The sequence below is a fragment of the Phyllobates terribilis genome, unplaced genomic scaffold (genome assembly GCF_046119375.1).
Source record: "Phyllobates terribilis strain yellow unplaced genomic scaffold, ASM4611937v1 Scaffold_2__4_contigs__length_985480577, whole genome shotgun sequence".
Lineage (NCBI taxonomy): Eukaryota > Metazoa > Chordata > Amphibia > Anura > Dendrobatidae > Phyllobates > Phyllobates terribilis.
In genome coordinates this window covers 833,719,179-833,739,073 of record NW_027362762.1, presented here as the reverse complement: position 1 = coordinate 833,739,073, position 19,895 = coordinate 833,719,179, and the positions used below count along the sequence as shown (strand labels likewise).

The window sequence follows — 19,895 nt, the reverse complement described above, 5'->3', positions numbered from 1 at the left end:
TTAACCCCTTTATTACCCAGTGAGCCACCGCACCAGGGCCCTGGATGAGTTGGGTACAGCGCCAGAAGATGGCGCTTCTATGAACGCGCCATTTTCCGGGGTGGCTGCGGACTGCAATTTGCAGCGGGGGGGGGCCAGAAAGCTTGGGCCTCCCTGCGCTGAAGATTCCAGCCCCCAGCTGCCTAGTTGTACCTGGCTGGACACAAAAATAGGGCGAAGCCCCACGTCTTTTTTTTTTAAATTATTTCATGAAATAATTAAAAAAAAAAAAAGGGCTTCCCTATATTGTTGTGTCCGGCCAGGTACAAATAGGCAGCTGGTGGTTGGGGGCAGCCCGTTCCTGCCTGCTGTACCTGGCTGGACACAAAAATATGGCGACGCCCACGTCAACATTTTTGGGAAAAATTAATCACAAAATTAATAATAATTTAGGGACTGCATCTTTATTAACCCCTCAATTGTCATTTAGTGTTAAAATAAAGGATTTTTTAAAAAGAAAATTGGCGTGGGATCCACCATCATTATAGTCTCTAGCGGAGGTTAAGCAGACGGCTGGGGCAGATGTTTGAAGTCTGGGAAGAGGGTAATACCCACGGAGCTTCCCAGGCTACTAATATCAGCCCCCAGCTGAATACCTAGCCTTTACTAGCTATTAGAATGGGGGACCCCCCCAAAAAATGACGTGGGGTCCCCCCTATTTTAATATGTTTATGAGTGACAGTTTTCCTGCTATATACCTGCATGTCATAAGAATTTAAATTAAAAAAGGACCATGTTAAATTCAAATCTGTTTTTTTTAATTTTTTACCGGTGTTTGGTATGCGTTGGAAAAGGGGTAGTCTTATACGGTGAATATATCCTAAACTCTATATTTTAACAGGAAAGTAGGGGGGTCGTCTTATACACCAGGTCGTCTTATACGCCGGAATATACGGTACTTTACCATGCCTAATCTCTTGATTCTGAGAGATATAAGCCACTGCTAAAGTTATGACAGGTCATGAATATCAGATCGTGGGGGCTCCACCAGCCCAACCGATCAACTGGTTGCAGCTCCCATGAAGGCTGGCAGTGAACATTGCACAAAGCAGGGACTCCTCAGCTCCATACATTGCAGTGGCCGGTCAGCTCCCATTCACTTCAATATTAACGAAGCTTCAGTATCCAAACAGCCACTATACAGTGCCAAGTCTGTGCTGTTCCAGTTTTCAAATGTGTACATCCATTGGATCTACCGATATGATATCGACAACCCAAGGACAGAAAATCAATATCCAAGTTTCGGATGAGAACAAAATGTAGCTCCATTAGGATCCATAATTATAGTTTTCTATAAAGCCTTTCTGTACCATTACAGAATTGTGTACTGATAATCTGAGCGTTCAGGGCTTACGGGGAGCCCGGACAGTCTAGGAGGTGCAAATTGAAGCCAGCAGTGCTGATCAACAGGAAAAAAAAGAAAGATTAAAAAAAAAAAAAAAATTATAAAATAATCACAAATGATTGCTGCTATCAATTAGTTTAATGTAGCTGGGGCATGTTTTAAATTAATCCATTGTAACATCTATATTAGATGGTTCAAATACAATCCAGACTAATGTTTAAAAAACAGAGATAGCTATGTGGGCATCTATGGAGATGTCTGGCAACTAATGCTCACACAGCCCCATGATAGGTCTGAACAAAGGAACACGAGGAAGCTACAATACATGCCGTGATCTTGAGCAGATATTCAGAATAGGTTTAAAACAGGCACATGCGGAACTGCAAAGAAATCTTTACTCAGTCTTTACACATTAACCTCCCCAGTGATTGTGATTGCCAATGTGACATTTATAAACAGCTAATTTGGGGTTGCCATTTCTTTTTTTCTGTTGTCAAAAGAGTTGCATAAGTTTTTTGACTTTTTTTTTGCAGGATGTGCTTATTTTTGCTAGTAACATTTGAGGGACACCATAATTTTATTTTATTTTTTTCAGTGTAAGCTGGAAGGAATCTCATTTGCACTTTCCTCAGGCACCAATAAGCCCCTTGCTGCCATAGAAACTCATTGGCACTCATTGACAGCATAGAAAGGGCAAAAAAATAATAATATTAAGAATTATTATTCTTTATATAGCACCAACATATTCCGCAGCGCTTTACAATTCATTGGTTCACATACAACAGTCATGAAGAGTGACTTTATGCCTCTGTATACCTGCTTAGATGCAACTTTTATAACCATGGAAGCTAAAAAGGTTAAACTGGTAGGATTGAAGTTATAGCTGAACCTGGCCGCTGCAACCAAGTCAGATGTGGATGGGGAGGCCTCAGCTACTACAAACTGCTCCACCCATATGCCATAAACACATGGCTTACTGTGCTTGCTACAAAGCTCATGTATATCGGTATGGGATGCCAGGAGTCAGTCCCCCAACTGACCTGATATTGATGACAAATATTAAAGTAAAAAAAATCCCTTTAAAACTGATGTGTCATTACATATTGTGCACTGTCAATACTCATGAAAATCAATACTGACACCACCTGTTTTATTACATATTATCTCTTGGTCAGAGTTCTTTCTGTGACATAAGAAATTAACATTAATGGGGTTGGCCAATATCTTAAACTAGGTCTCTAATTAGAATTGTCTTTGGAATAGACAATACATGCTCAGCGAGTTCTCCCTTTGTGACAGCATTCAGAGGCTTTGGAGCAGAGAGCACTAACAGACAACCCCAATGCACACACAGCACACATTGAGTGTTGGTATAGACATCCAATGCACGTTCAATCTGTTATATCTTCTCAGAGTTTAGAGAGCTCTTTGGAGCAAAACGAACCAACAGAACACTAGTAACGAGAGCGCACACGGAGCTGTAGGACTGTCAGAGGAGAGACCCGTCCTGCCACCAAAGTCCTCCTTTTTCAAGCAAAAGACAGCAAACGGGAGATACAGTATAGTACAATAAGCCACTCCCGTTTGAGAGTCCCGTATGCATGGTAGGAGTTTCAAACAAAATATTAAAACAGTGGGGTGGGGGAGTGAGGTTAGTAAAGAAAAAAAAGTTAAATATTTTTGAATACCTGTCAATTAGAAAAATGCTTCATTTTTAAATAAAGTTGGCTGCGGACACAGCTTGTGGTATCCAACAACCCCTTTAAGAAACCAGCTTACACTTCAGCGTTACAGTGGGCAGTGATGAGCGAGCGTGCTCAGTTAACCCCTTCACCGAGCACGCTCAGGTACTGACCGAGTATTTTCGGCGTGCTCAACATCTATGTTCGAGTCGCCATGGCTGCATGTCTCGTGGCTGTTAGACAGCTGCAACACATGCAAGGATTGCCTGTTTGTAAACAGCCGGGACACATGCAGCCGCAGCGACTCGAACATAGATGCAGAGCACACTGAAAATACTCGGTCAGCACCTGAGCGTGCTCGGTGAAAGGGTTAACCGAGCCTGCTCGCTCATCACTACTGAAGAGACATGCTCTTATGCTGCATTTGAACAAAACCAAGAAAATGGGATAAGACTTACAGAACTGAATGAGTGGGAAAACTGTATTACTAGTTAGATCGCTATACATTGCATATGGAAGCACTGATCCAACTTAACCAAGTATTAAAGGTTACCTGTCACCATGAAATTGCAGTCCAATGTACATTATCTTATAGAGAATGTGGCTCAGAGTCGTTTTGTATGAAGAGATTCAGAATAAGGCTGGGGTCATGAGCGATGAATCCCTCATGCAACAGTATCGGGCAGATTATGCTAAAGACACTCAGCTCAAACTATCAGAGTATGAGCAGTGTCATGTTAGTGTGATCACATTCACTCACATGAGAGAATCACAGTACAGGTGTGGAGAAGACTGAGAACTTAATTTCAGATTTTAAACATCAGATAGCACTCAGCCGCGTTAAACGCTCTTGTGAACGGGCCCTAACCTGCATATTTCAATTAAAACCACTGATTTTTCTGGGATTTTCAATCCATCGTGCAGTCCTATCAGTGACATACAGCTATATCTGTATAAGTGTGCATATAAAGAAAGCAGTCAGTCACTGATAGGACGACTCGGTGGACCAAAGATCCCAAAAAGAGCAGAGGTTTAAATTACAAGAACACAGGTTATACTGAATGTTTTCTCCCAAAACTATTATACATCTACTCAACTCCTACTGCTCTATGACATGGTACCTGCAGATTGGACAGCATTTTCATCATGACAGGTTCCCTTTAAAGGGAACCTGACACTAGAACAAACGCTATTAACCAGCAGATAAGGGGTTAATCTGCAGGTTAATATACTTTAAAAAAAAAAAAAACACACAACTGTGGTATTGCACTTTTTTTTGCAATTTCACCACACTTGGATTTTTTTTTTTACCCGTTTTCCCATACACGATATGGTAAAACTAGTAATGTCGTTCAAAAGTACAACTTGTCCCGCAGAAAAAATAAGCCCTCATACGGCCATATTGATCAAAAAATAAAAATGCTATGGCTCTGGGAACAAGGGGAGCAAAAAACGAAAATGCAAAAACGGAAAATCCCAGGGTCCTTAAGGGGTTAAAATTGGTGCAACTATAATGAGTATAGAACATTTTCTATACTTCTATCATACCTGCTCATTTAGTCAGAGCTGGCGCCAGTAAGCCAAACCTTCAACTCCTCAATTTCCATGACTCCGACTCCCTCATACATGGCTCATGTTTAAGTTATAAATTTACTGCAGAACAGATTCAACTCCGCTAAAAGTCTAGACCCTTAGATCAGGAAAAAGACATTTCATAACTTTCCCAAATTCTTATGAAAAAAGTATTCCCCACAAACTGCATTGAACTACTGTACCCAATTTATTAAATATTTTAGGAGTTGGAATCGGTCCATTTTATACAGATTCAGACTGCACCAAAATGGACACCGACTTTAACTGCACGTATTTCAATTTTGCTCCCGGCGAGCGCTGAAGTCAGTGTGGGGCGCTTGCGCAGTAGGAGATGGCGGCACACAGTGAAGCTGGAAACTTCACTGCGCACGCGTGGGGAGCCGCTCATCACAGCACATGCAGCTCCCAGAGCTGCAAGCTTTACTGCCTGGCTATCTCATAGTGCGCAAGCGCCCCACACTAACTTCAGAGCTCACCGGAAGCAAAAATCAAATGGCACGGACGGCGCCGGCCATGACTGAATGAGAGAATCACACCCCTATGACTAAACGAGCAGGTATCATGCAAGTATAGAAAATGTTATATACTCATTATATTTGCACCAATTTTTATGAAAAAAGCGTGTTAGTGATGCACACTGCATGACTAACAAAGCAATGGGGGCAGTTTACATAGTAGATAAGACATGAAAGGTTCCCTTTAAATAGATTAAACAGTGCCACGTGGTGTGAACACACGTCCAAGTGCCAAGTTGGGGCACATTCACATCACTCATGAAATTGCTCACATTTTTTTTTTCTTTATACTAGATTACCACGAGTACAGCAAACATACAGGTGCATCTCACTAAATTAGAAGATCAAAAAGTTAATTTATTTCAGTTCTTAAATACAAAAAGTGAAACTCATTAAATAGAGTCATTACAGAGTGATTCTATTTCAAGTGTTTATTTCTGGTAATGTTGATAATAATCTTTTTATTTATATAGCGCCAACATATTCCGCAGCGCTTTACAATTCAGACAATTTACAGACATTATGGGCACTGTCCCCATTGGGGCTCACAATCTACATTCCCTATCAGTATGTCTTTGGAGTGTGGGAGGAAACTGGAGAACCCGGAGGAAACCCACGCAAACACGGGGAGAACATACAAACTCCTTACAGATGTTGTCCTTGGTGGGATTTGAACTCAGGACCCCAGCGCTGCAAGGCTGCAGTGCTAACCACTGAGCCACCGTGCTGCCCATGTTGATGATTATGGCTTATAGCCAATGAAAACACAAAAGTCACTATCTCAGTAAATGAGAATAATTAACAAAAAACACCTGCAAAGGCTTCCTAAGCGTTTAAAAAGGTCCCTTAGTCTGTTTCAGTAGGCTCCACAATCATGGGGAAGACTGCTGACTTGACAGATGTTCAGAAGGAGGTCATTGACACTCCACAAGGTCCCAGAGTCTGGAGGAAGAGTGGAGAAGCCACAATCCAAGCTGCTTGAGGTCTAGTGTGAAGTTTCCACAATCAGTGATGGTTTGGGGAGCCATGTCATCTGCTGGTGTATGTCCACGGTGTTTTATCAAGACCCAAAGTCAGCGCAGCCGTCTACCAGGAAATTTTAGAGCACTTCATGCTTCCCTCTGCTGACAAGCTTTTTGGAGATGGAAATTTCATTCTCCAGCAGGACTTGGCAACTGTCCACACTGCCAAAAGTACCAATAGCTGGTTTAAAAAAAAAAACAGTATCACGGTGCTTGATTCGCCAGAAAACTTGCCTGACCTTAACCCCATAGAAAATCTATGGGGTATTGTCAAGAGGAAGATGAGAGACACCAGACCCAACAATGCAGACGAGCTGAAGGCTGCTATCAAAGCAACCTGGGCTTCCATAACACCTCAGCAGTGCCACAGGCTGATCACCTCCATGCCACACCGCATTGATGCAGTAATTGATCCAAAAAGGAGCCCCGACCAAGTATTGAGTGCATTTAGTGAACATACATTTCAGTAGGCCAACATTTCGGATTTTAAAACATTTTTCAAGCTGTTATAAAGTATTCTAATTTACTGAGATAATGACTTTTGTGTTTTCATTGGCTGTAAGCCATAATCAACATTAACAGAAATAAACACTTGAAATAGATCACGCTGTTTGCAATGACTAAAATATGAGTTTCACTTTTTGTATTGAAGACCTGAAAAATTAACTTGGATGATATTCTAATTTAGTGAGATGCACCTGTACATCTCTGACTTTGGATGAATCCAGCCTTATACAGGCATTAAGGCAACTTTTGCGTTCCGTAGCAACAGATGAAAAATAAAAATAAATATAAAAAAAATAAATAAAAAAAACCACACTATGTTCTGTAACTAACCAAGTGTCCGCTTACAGCCTGTTGCCAAGAAGCAACTGACAAGCCAAGCAGGAAATCACTGCTAACATAACCCTTAAGGCCGAGTGCCCACTATGCTTTTTTCAAGCGTTTTTGCCGCAGAATTTCCGCAGTGAAAACGCTTAAAAAACGCTTGGTAATACGTGCCCCATGGTCCCCAACGATAATCCGCATGTGCTGTGCAGATGCTGCGGAAATTTCCGCTGTGGATTATCATTGCGGAAAAATACGCAGAATGTCCATTAATTTTGCGGACACGCAGCGTAATTGCCGCCATTGACTTGTACTGAAACGGATATTATGAGTTTCAATGCATTTGTACACACGGATATTATGCGTTTCTATTTGCGGATGGTAAGGCTGTGTGCCCACGTAGCATTTTTCAAGCGTATATGCTGCGGAATTTCCGCAGCGTAAACGCTTGAAAAACGCATGTATATCCGCACCCCATGTTCCCCAATGGGATTCCGCAAGTTCTATGCACATGTTGCGGATTTTTCCGCAGCGTTTATGCCGCGTTCAAAAATCCGCAGCATGTCATTTAATTTTGCGTTTCCGCAAGCGGAATTGCCTTTGTCCAATGCATAAAAAACGCAAGGCAATTCCGCATGTGGAAAACGCGTGATAAACGCGCGAAAAATGCGCGATAAACGCGTGCGGAATTCCGCATGCGTTTTTCCGGGAGAGGACTTGCATTTATGCAGCAGAAATTTTCTGCTGCAGTCAATCACTGACAGGCATTTCAATAGCGCAATCTCTAGACACATGGGTTAACATCTTGGTAATGTTCTGAAGCTCGACTACAGACTGAGCTTCATAGAAGACCGATTTATACTATATACTATAAAACATCAGACTTTAAAAAAAAATATATATATATATATATATATATATATATATATATATATCTGTTCAAACCAAGTACAGGAGCTTGGTGCACCCTTGGGGTGGTCAAACACTGCAGTGCATCTTCCCACCTGCTTGTTTTCCATCCATCTCCACCTCTACAATGCCAGAGCTGTCAAAGAAGAGAGGAGGGGTGGGATGAAGACGGAGGGAAGTAGGTGGGAAAATGCACACCACAGTTTAAAGATAAATATAAAAGTTTATAAATCACCCCCTCTTTTCCAAGTTTTAAAATTGTATTTTCTCTTTTTAAACATTTGTTATAATCACGTCTATCAAAGTCTAGGGTATCAAATAAAAAAAAAAAAAAAACATTCGTTGAATGACAAAAAAATACTTATCGCACCAGATATGCAATTGTTTTTAGTCACTGCATCCCCCCCCCCCCAATGCAAAAAAAGTGAGGTCACGTGTATCCCAAAATGCTATCAACGAAAACTACAATTCAGCAAGCAAAAAAAAAAAATCATTGTAAGAAGAGATGAGGCACCCATCCAAAAGGTCTTTTTTTGCCTTGCAGGGCAAATTGGAGTAATATATACAGCATTATAGAATGCTGTCATATGGGGCTGAAGGGTGGTGGTCGTAAGACATATCGGAAAAAAAAGGTGACAGGTTCCTTTTAAATGGAACACCATGGCTGTGGAGTCCTAAGCCAACTCCACAGCACAGCCTCACTACTGAACGTGTACATAAAGTGCAGCATGGATTCATCTCAACTAAAAGCTTAGATCAGGAATAGAACCGACACTTAGGCTGCGTGCCCACAATCAGGAATAGCTAAGCCGCGCTGCGTCCGAAACGGTGCATTCCACATTGGAAGCACAGTGGATGGGATTTATAGAAATCTCATGCCCACTGTGCTTCTATTTGACGCCGTGTAAACTCACCCGCGATGAGGGTTTACGAGCAGCAGCATGTCAATTTCTGTTGCGGGGCCGCTAGTCTCTGCAACAGAAATTTCCACAATAGAATGTATTGGGTGCGGTATCTCCGCATTGTTCAATGAACACATGCGGATTTACCAACGCGATTAGAACGCAGCGTTTTAGAAGCAGCAAAAATACGCTGCTTCCAAATAGCTGCTATAGCCTGATCGTGGGCACATACCCTTATATGACAACATTTCATAACTTTCCCAAATTCTTATGAAAACATTTAAAGCACATCCTGCATTGTACTACTGTACCCAATTTATTTTAGATTTTACGAGTCGGATCATTTTATACTGACTCCACAGCCCTGGGTAACATTGCACAGTGCTTGTAAAAACAGGCAATGTTGCAATTTACTAAATTGAAAATGCTCAAGAACAAAAGGATTCATAATTCTGTTTACTGCCTATTGCCTACAGGCCACTGATTCAGTATTTGAGCGGAGACCAGTCTACTAGGCAAGGAGCTAAGTGCTTAAAAGCCCTTTCCTTTAGAGCTTGTAAGTGCTGCTGTGAAGCTAGCTGCATTAGCAGATCGAGACAGCATCATCATGACTGCACTGGACCCTCACCAGCCACCAGATGTTCTCCCATGGATACTAAACGATGTCTGGGTATTGTTTAATAGAACTAGTCAAGCATGCACCCTGTAGCTGTTCAAAGTTTATGGCACTGAAGAAAATAGTCAGATGCTGCACAACTAGCCACTTTTTATTTATTTATTTTACTCACTTATATAGCGCCATTCATTTCACAGAGCTTTACAGACATTATGGGCACTGTCCACATTGGGGCTCACAATCTAAATTCCCTATCAGCATGTCTTTGGAGTGTGGGAGGAAACCGAAGAACCCGGAGGAAACCCACGCAAACACGGGGAGAATATCCTTGCAGATGTTGTCCTTGGTGGGATTTGAACCCAGGACCGCAGCGCTGCAAGGCTGCAGTGCTAACCACTGAGCCACCGTGCTGTACTTCTTTCAACTGTACCAAGCCACAGACAAGCGGCCAGCGTAGAACAAACTAAGGAAACCACAGAGAAAGGGTTACATGGTCACTGTCAGAATTGCTAAAATGCTATGGAGTCTGAAACATAGGTATATAGGAAAAGGAAAGTATGACATAGGATTAGGGTAGCATGACTAGATCCTTGATGGAACTGCGGCTGAGGAGATTTTTCTGTTGTACAACAAACTGTTCTTTAGGCCTCATTCAGACATCAGTCATAAGTCATGCTTTTTTTGGCACACAAAAAAGTAAATAAAACTCAGATCCAACACGAATCAACTGTATAAAATCCAATTTTTACAGATATTTCAATTCATGACGACAGAAAACTGTTCAGTTTTGAAAATTTTAATAACTCCTGATGTATAAAAATGGATGCCATAAGGATGACAAATTGAGATGAAAAATTGTAAGATTTTTCAGAAAGAAAGTCAAGCGATTTTTATAAGCTCTTGTGAGCTTAGCCTAATGGATAGAAGCTTTGCAGCACTGATAAACTGATCAAACACCGATTACTAACTGTCCGGGTTTTAACATATGAGAAAAAAAAAATACAGAGTTCTGAATGAGGCCTTTCTTGGGAAGGCACAGTAAGTCTTTGAGCCTAATATGGCAGGATAATAGCTGTCAATGCCCTTTAAGCACTTAATGAATGCTGTATACAGGCGCCGTTCAGGGAGCTTCCATTATAACACCACCTATTTACTAGAGCTGCGGTGCAGTACAAGTGTAGCAACTACAGCTTGAAGATGAAAATATGACATAATATACTTGTATTGCACAACTTATTCTATGCATCAGTTCCCATTAGTAGTTGATTAAATTAAAAAAGAAAATTGCAGGAACAGAGGCAAACCCATGCCCAAATTTTATACTGATAGATGTACTGCAAAGTAAAGCTGGTAAGCAAACTATTGTGCTAAACGAAAAGAGGGGAAAAATACAAATTTACATCCGATAATAAAAGAATAAGACTCTAAGGGTATGTGCATAGGGTCAGTAGCCACTGCGGGTTTGAAGCTGCGTGTTCATGCAGCGCCAAACCCACAGCGTCCAGATGTTATAGAATAGTGGATGGGATTTCTAGAAATCCCATCCACTATGCGTCTCTGGGCACCTGCGGCTCACCTGCGAAAACTGACATGTGGAGCGTCTTTCAGACCTGCCGCATGTCAATTTCTCTTGCGGGTCCGCATGTGGACTTTCCTCATAGACTAACATCTATAAGGAATGTCACATGTGAAAGAAAGAAAAAAAAAAAACACACTGCTCATTTGCATAATGACAGTGACAATAAGCAAATACCTTAAGAAGGGTTGTCCACTTTTAAAAGCCTTCTCAAATTAACCAAGGTGCTTTATTTAAAAAAAAAAAAAAAAAAAACACATACCAAAAACATACCTCTGCTCCATTCTGCTATGGCACACACCTTGGGCTATCCTCTGGAGAGAGGCATTACACATCAGTCAGCGACCACTGATTGCCTGCAGCTTTAACATTCAGTGAAAAAAGAAAAGTTGTGCATTGGGCTGAATGTCATGGCAGCAGCAGTCACGTGACTGCCTCTGCCGGATCAGGAAGCGAGGAGCCTGGTGGGAGATGCAGGCAGCAAATTGGAGCAGCAACATCAGTCCCTTAGGTCCATTGAGAAAGCTTTTAAAAGTAAAGGACAACCCTTTAAATTGTAGATGTCCTTTATTAGAGTAAGCTGCCCATAAGCCATCATGATATGCTACAGTAAATACTAGAACAGCATTTCCCATAATACAGAATTTTAAAGGGAATGTGTCACCCCCTGGGCAATATCAGACCTCTACTATGGGCATGCAGGTGATAGAAAAGTAAATCTATACTTACCTGTAAGGCCCAGAGTAGAGGTCTGATTGCAGAGAAATCTGGTTTTATAAAGTCTGTTTTCCAGATCCTCCTATCTGCTTACTATTCCCCTAAATCGCCGCCTCTGTGCTAAATTACCATATTCCCCCCCATGCCCTGCACGTCACAGGGCCCTGTGACGTGCCCTGCTCTGCCTCCCCTCCTGCGCAAAGCGCCGCTCCCACGGAGAGAGCTTTGTTTCCCTGCGGCCCGGTTTGGCTGCGTACTGTGCCGCAGCCTTGTATTGCGCAAGCGACGCTGAGTCACAGACTTCCGCTCCGCTGGCAGTACACAGCCAAAAGGGCCAGAGGGAAACAAAGAGCGCTCCATGGGAGCAGCGCTTTGCGCATGAGGGGAGGCAGAGCAGGGCAGTCACAGGGCCCTGTGACGTGCAGGGGATGGGGGGGGGGATATTGTAATGTAGCACAGAAGCGACGATTTAGGGGAACAGTAAGCAGATAGGATGGGTTTGCTTGGCGTCCCCCGGACACCAAGCCTCTGGAAAACAGACTTTATAAAACCAGATTTCTCTGAAATCAGACTTCTGCTATGGGCCATACAGGTATGTATAGATTTACTTTTCTATCACCAGTATGCCCATAGTAGAGGTCTGATATCGCCCAGGGGGGTGACAGATTCCCTTTAAGAGGACTTTTGCTTAAAAATCTGCAGAGCTGTTCCTCTGTTATTGGTCCTAAAAATGTATAAATAAACTGGCAATTGGGCATCATCATTGCACTTGTCAGTGGGTTATGTCCCCACAGTCTGATATTTGCAACACTGATTATACAGCTCGGCTGAGGTCCAATAAAGTGTCTGGGGAACAGGGATCACGTGGCAGCTTCATAAGAGTCGCAGCACCTTTCACCTGTATCATAAATTCACAACGGCATGACCATTAACAAGCAAGCAATTTGCAGTGAATTTCTAATCATTCTACCATTTCTAGTATAGCTCACAGCTTGTACAATTTTTATGATACGCCTGCATCAAAGCATCAATTCAGTCATCTGGTAGCCGACCTCTTCATAGGACCCATGCCTTAGGCTGTGTGCACACCTGTGTTTTGAGGTCCATATCCACTTCTACAGTGATGTCTCATCCACTATTCATTCACACGATCACTGCAGTCCATCATTGGGTCAAGAGATAACTAACTGGCTGCAGCGGTCATGTGAACAATGGAGGGGAGGTCACTGAAAAATCCAGCAGGGAAATGATTATTAGCGCACATTTCGTGCCATTTTCCCAATACCAGACAACCCCTCAAACTCAATGACACAGAATTTTGTGGTTGAATTGTTCATCAAATTTAGCTTATCAAAAATAAGTTACCAGATGGCCAATGCAATTTTGCAACCCACCCTTCCCCAATCTTACGTAAAAACATTCCCAGGCTAGTTATCCATGCAACATAGTCCTTTGCCTCTTGTTCATTCATGAGCCTGAAGTGGCGGATGTGCTGAGCTGCAAGTGGATCCTTAGCCGGCACAAACTGAATTTGTGATGTACGTACACACCTGTAAATGGACAGGAGGCAACCGTGTAAGCAGTCACATAGACGGATAAGAGGCCACAAGGGCTATGCTGTGCCAACTAGACATTGAAGGGTCTTTTTGATTTTTCACTAGTTTATTTAAGTGATACTTAAGTTAATGGACCAGAAAATACTAAAAAAAAAATAAAAAATTACACACATGAATGTAGCAAAAAAGTGAAGCAAAGTCATCCAGTAGAATGACTAAAGTCATCAGAAAATCCTAAAAATAAACCAAAAGGTGAAAAACATAATATATAAATAGACACTAGTCAAAGAAAAACAACAACCTAACCACTGGTGAAAAGGTGCATTTCCCACATAATAGAAATGTCAGATATATTAGATTACTAGATATCCGCCAGCTCAGATGATTTGTAGAAGACTGGCTAAACAAAGCCAACTCCGAGGCATAACATTACACAACACATGCCTACAGCAGGTGTCAAACTTCCTTTGTGTCTGGGGAAAAAAAAAAATCACTGTCTAATACCCAAATGCAACATAAAAGTAAAACCTTAAAAATGACAAATCATAATTTGCCTGACGGTGTGCTAGCAAATGATGCAACAGAGAAGTTTCAGAGCCTCCGACCAGCACTGCATTGTAGGAGTGGCAAGCAATAAGACAAAGAATGAGGCAAGTGGGCACTAGACAGATGTTACAGCCGCAAAAAAAGCTGCGCTAGATCCAAAACATTACAAGAGGGTAAAACAAAGAAGAAAAACAGCGTACGAATTCCTAAATGAAGCTGCAACAATGGGATGTGGAGAAGATGTCATTGTCACATGGTGCTGCAGAGCCCTGGACTTGCACACTGGTCCATCACTCAGGCATGGCACAATAAGATGCAGTGACACAAGCGCACAGAATGCCACCTTTGTACAGACAACTCACAGCACCATAAAGTCCACGGGACGCCCGGGAAGGCTATCTCCACATCACACAGCAGAAGCAACAAGAACTAACATCAAAGTTCATGGAAAGTCCGTTCAGAAAACATGAAGCAAGGGCAGAGATGGATGCATGCCCTGGAATCGCCAAATATTAAAACTCAACAAGTGTGTAGTGCAACATGCAAAAAATAAGTGCCCCCCTGCGTAACTGTGTAGGTGCAGCTCACTTCACACCTCTGAACAAGTGACATGGGTGTACTGGGATCATGTCATGGCTGATAACAGCCGCCTTACTCCACCCAGTCTGTGCACAGCATCTAGCCCTGCTATCCCACACAGGCAGCTTCTCATCTATTCTTCACCTGCAGCAGGAGAGGAGATTACAAAAAACAAGATGTAGGGGGGGGGGGGGGGGGGATCACCCCCTTCCCTAAACATTCAGCTGGAAATCCCTGGCTAGATTCATAGCATCATCCCCATGATATAAAACAAGGGTGTGCACAGCCGCACACACCTAGCCATGATTCAGCCATCTCCCATCCCCGCCAGCAGTGGGATTACTGCACGCCACCCTGCCAGACGGCGGGTCCAGCACTGGATGGGACCCGGATGGGGGCTCAGTACATGGGTGGGGGTCGTGTGCCCAGATCCTCCCCGTCCTGTCAATCTGTGAGGGTCGCAGGCCTCACATTAGACACCTGTATCAGCCTCCATCACGGCAGCATCCAGTAAGGTCACTGCAGATAATCCAGATGCCATGGCAGGAGGGCGATGGCGCCTGCACACAGGGCGGCGCAGTACACAGGGCCCGCATGTAACATATGGTCATGACTACAATGTCACAGTAATGCGGGCAGATCGCAGCCATTGCCTGTGACTGCAGGATGGAGCACAACCCCCATCATCCGCGCACAGCCGGGTCCTGTCACCAGCGCTGCTGCACACTGCGGATGTGGCGGCTCACACGGCTCCACGCCCCGGCCACAGCCCCCCGGCCTCGGCCCCCGGCTCCTTCCCAGCAGCCCCCTGCGGAGTGGAGGCTGTAACGGCTGTCCGCCATTTTGAGAGAGGAGAGAAGAAGATGAAGGAGGGAGGAGGCGGCGGCCACATCGGCAGGAGCAGGCCCGGCCGCCGCCTCCGTCCTCCCCGGGGACAATACACGGTACACGGGCGGTGGCGGCCACTTACCGGGGGAGTCATCCGAGTGCGGCGGCGAGTGACGGCCTCTCCCGGCCCACGGACTCCTCCTCAGGAAAGGTCTTCAGAAGGGCGGGCGGGTGAGAGCGGGCGGGCGGGGGCCGCGGCCTCGGGTAACACAGCGCGAACAAATGTGAGGGGACAACGGCGAGAATGGGCAGGGCACGAGGCGCCAACCGGGGAGTCTGCTCTGCACTTCCCTCAAGCGATAAAGCTCCAGCGCCCGATCCGGTGTCCTGCTCCTCCCTCTCCTCACTGTCCCTTCCGCCGGGCACTTAGGGCAGCCGCCGCCGCGCTGTCAACGAAACGGAGCTCAGCAGCGCGGTGACGTCATACCAACCGCTGTAGGGGAGGAGGGAGCGACCGGCCGGCTCCAAGGGAAGTGGGAGAGAGGGCGGGGCTGGCGGGCCGCGCAGGCGCGCAGGCGCGCTACAGGCTGCTGCTGTCTAGGCGTGGACGGCGGGAGAGAAGCCTGAGGAGGGAGGGATGACAATGGGCAGTGACGCAGAGAGGGGGGAAGGCGCATGCGCGATTGTGACTGGCTGCAAAACAACTAGACTCGATGAGTTGAGGGTGGTTGTTTATGTGTGGTGCGACCGACCAGCTGTCGTACGATGAGATTGTGAGGAGACTAGTAATATACAGTGATGATATTTACACAGATGGTTGCTGGTAGAGCGATGTTTCGCTGTTGACATAGGCAGGAGCCCTCGCTCCGCCGGCTCTCTGACAGCTTATCTCCAGGAGAACAATGTGATCGGCAGCCTGAAATCAGACATGGCCGATCAACACCTCCCCGACAATCAGTCGGCGGGGCGCCCACCTACACATGAGGGTGTCAGCCGCACCCATGGAAATCTGCAGCTGCAGATGACATTAGTCCTATGCATATGGGGGGTTAGAGACCCCGAGGTGTCATCCTGTCTATAGAAAAGCTCATTTTAGGGATAAGCAAATCAGTTTGCAGCACCTTGTGCCTGTGGTTGCATCAGTGGCCTCCAGACGGGAGCCCTGCAAACCGCCTCCAACCTATCGGCTTGTGTTCCCAGCACCTCTTCTGATTAGTCGGACCGTCGTGACTTCATTGTTGCAGCGTGATCTCTAGTCATTTTACCTGCAAATTCTCTCATTTACGGGGTAAAAGCATTACAAGCCCTTGTGCCACTGATGAAGCCAGTTCAATGGCGAAACATGTTGGGGGAGGAGAAGTCAGATGGTGGCACTGCAGACAGACCAGCCACAGAATAAGGGCAACAATAGCAGAGCTGAAGAACAAGGCTCTCCAGTAACCGGCAATATTGGAAAATCCTCACATCAGGCGTAGACCCCCAGTGGCATTTTAGTTGGTGTTGGAGATATCTCATTCATTTAAAATAATAATTTATATTGCCATTTTTTGCTAAGAGCATATTTGTTGGCAATTAGGCAAACTGACCCTGGAGGACACAGCAAAGCTCATCTCAACATGTTTCCCTCCTCGTCGCTCCGCTCTTTTTCACACTGCGCGGCTGTGGCAGATTCCTCAGGGCCAGGAGATCTGCCAGCTCCATGAGTCCAGGAGGTCTTCCCTTTGTCTGGGAGCTTCCCGGGCATTTTGTGAGAGTTGTCAAGTGTAAACCAATGGATCATTTACACCAATAAATAATATGAAAACAAGTGTTTGTAAGAACTATCGTTTTCAATTTATGGCCGGCGCAAACGTGCCGGCGATCGGATTCTTTATGCAAGCAAAAAAATAATTATCTTAAACAGGATGTGCTGCCGACAACATGATGCTGATAAGGGGATAGAATAGCCATTGTAGTGTCCCTGTTATTGTTCGCTGCCTGTGTATAGAGGCCATTAAACGAGCACCGAGCGTCTTGTGTGTGGTTATTGGTGCATTGGGCCTAAATGGGAGCATCTACATACACCATAAGATCCCAGCAGCACAGATGAGGGGACAGCTACCAATCTCGTGTCTTTAGTACAGAGGACTCAGTCTTTTTGGTGCCTTTTGCTAGTTGCAGTCTGATCAGGGCAATAGGAGCTACGTATGGACTAGTTCCCTTCCCTGCTGGTTATGAAAGGCCGTCGTCATACATTGTACAAACGTATGAGTTTTGGCAACTGGGGGTCAGTGCTCTGTAGTAAAAAATAAGAGGTGCAGGAAGAGATGCAAGCAAGCAGAGCGCCTTAGGACAGGACGTAGCAGCAAGGTATACAGAGGCAGCGATGAGGACTTGGTGGAAACTCAATCACCTCTTTCGGTTGTGTACTGGACACCACAACAACCGTGCAGCTAGTGCAGTGATCTAGCAATGTCATCACTGCACTTTTCTTGCGGTGGTGGCAAAGTTTAATGACATTAAAGGGAATCTGTCAGTAAGATCACCCTGACCCCCTCCCAAACCACATAGATGGGCATGTAGGTCTTTGAACACTAATTCTGTCAACACCTTTACATCTTCAATCTGTTGCTGCACTCCCAAGAAATCGTAGTTTTAATCCACATGCAAATGAGGCGTTCAGTGCTCTTGGCGTGACAGAGCTCTTCCCTAGTCACTGCTTCTTAAGGTTGTTTCCCCTCCCAGCATTAACGTCTTGATTGATAGCTCATTGTTTGATTAGTTTGCCTCGTGTCTGACATCACAGAGAAAGTCATCTATCAATCAAGCGGGAGAACAACCTCTAGAGACAGAGGCTCAGGAAGTGCTCTGTCTCGACCAGAGCACTTAACACCTCATTTTGTAAATGCAGTAAAACACTGATTTCATGGAAATCCAGAAATGAAAGAAGATGTCTAAAGGTGTCAAAGGATATAGCTTTCAAAGACCTGCATATCCATATATGTTGTTTAAGGGGGTTGAACATACTGACAGATTCCCTTTAAAGGGGTTTTCCCCTACTTTAAAAGTTTTTCTTAATGAGCCCAGGGTGGGGTAATTAAAAAAAAACGTTATTCTCACCTTGTTCAGTGTTGCTGCTCCGCACTCGCTGCCTTACCCCCTGCCGATCCTCTGGCATCAGCATCTATGGGGGCATCATGTGACCGCTGCAGTCAATCAGTTGTCGCTGATCTGCTATAGCCTTTATATTCCATCCAAGCAAAAGAAGATAGGACAGAATGTGGGAAGTTGTGGACACAGCAGCGAATGCGGAGAAGCATCACCAGTCTGGGAAGTGAAAATAGTTTGTTTTTTATTACCGCACCCTTTGCCCATTCAGAAAAAAGTTTTAAAGGGAATCTGTCACCCCGTGGGAGTTATCAGACCTCTACTATGTGCATACCGGTTATAGAAAAGTAAATCTATACATACCTGTATGGCCCATAGTAGAGGTTTGATTGCAGAGAAAAGTGTTTTTATAAACTCCGTTTTGCACAGGCTTGGCGTCCCCCGGATGCCAAGAAATCCCCGCCTACCTGATTATTATTCCCCAAAATCCCCGCCTATATGCTTAATTATCATATTCCCCCCTCCCCTGCACGTCACAGGGTCCTGTGATGTGCACTGTGCTCCCTGACTTCCCTTGCATGTGCAAAGCGCCGCTCACATAGAGCGCACTATGCTTCACCCCTGCCCGTCTTCCTGTGTTGTGCGCTGCAGGGTTCTATGGCGCAGTGGAGTCACTGTCACTCCCCGGCGCCTGCACAATAGAAACCTGCAGAGCACCTGAGAGACGGGGCCGGAAGGAAACAAAGCGCGCTCTATGTGAGTGGCACTTTGCGTATGCCCGGGAAGTCAGGGAGCACAGTGCACATCACAGGACCCTGTCACATTCAGGGGAGGGGGAAATATGATAACGGAGTTTATAAAAACACATTTCTCTGCAATCAAACCTCTGCTATGGGCCATACAGGTATGTATAGATTTACTTTTCTATAACCTGTATGGCCATAGTAGAGGTCTGATATCTCCCTGTGGGTGACAGATTCCCTTTAAAGTATGGTAAAATCCATTCAATTAAATAATTTTATGAAATGCAAAGTGAACAATTTTTGCATATATGTTCTAACACTACCAATAAATTTGAAATTAATATTTGTAAAGTTCATCTGTTGTTACTACTGAAAAAAATAAAGTAAAACCGCATCACAACAATTTTCTTATCTGTAATTATTATTTTTTTAATTTAATAAAAAAAATGCTTCAGATCCCATATTCTGCTTTAAGGCCACACACAGTAACTTAAAAATCAATTGTATGGAATTTCTGTTCTTATCTATGGAAAAAAAAATCAAATGCAAGGCTCAATTATCATAGATTTTTTTCTGTCTCTGGGTGATAGGATAAAAGCAGATTCCTGGCATGAAATATAATATAGGACCCTATTTAGTCCTGGTTGGTAGAAATATAGCTGGAAACTTCTGGACTGCTAGGCTATGTTCACACACGTTGTGTTTTGCTGCGTATTTTGCTGCAGATTTTTATGCAAATATTCAGCTGCATTTTGCAGTACCAGAAAAGTCATATGAGAAACCAGAATTCTCTGTTCCCACATCTTGTGGTT

General features: G+C 44.3%; 1 protein-coding gene across 2 annotated transcripts in view; it reads right to left on the bottom strand.

The window, feature by feature from the left end:
• The window catches only part of PAFAH1B1 (platelet activating factor acetylhydrolase 1b regulatory subunit 1), an 83,401-nt gene extending 67,597 nt beyond the window's left edge, over positions 1-15,804 (bottom strand). The window contains exons 1-2 of one of the 2 annotated variants that reach the window (XM_073667797.1): positions 15,396-15,804; positions 13,155-13,294 (exon numbers count right to left, since the gene is read on the bottom strand). The gene's annotated coding sequence lies outside the window, so the exon portion shown is untranslated. The remainder of the gene's footprint in view (positions 1-13,154; positions 13,295-15,395) is intronic. The other variant, XM_073667796.1, reaches the window with a different exon arrangement.
• Positions 15,805-19,895: the final 4,091 nt, after the last annotated feature.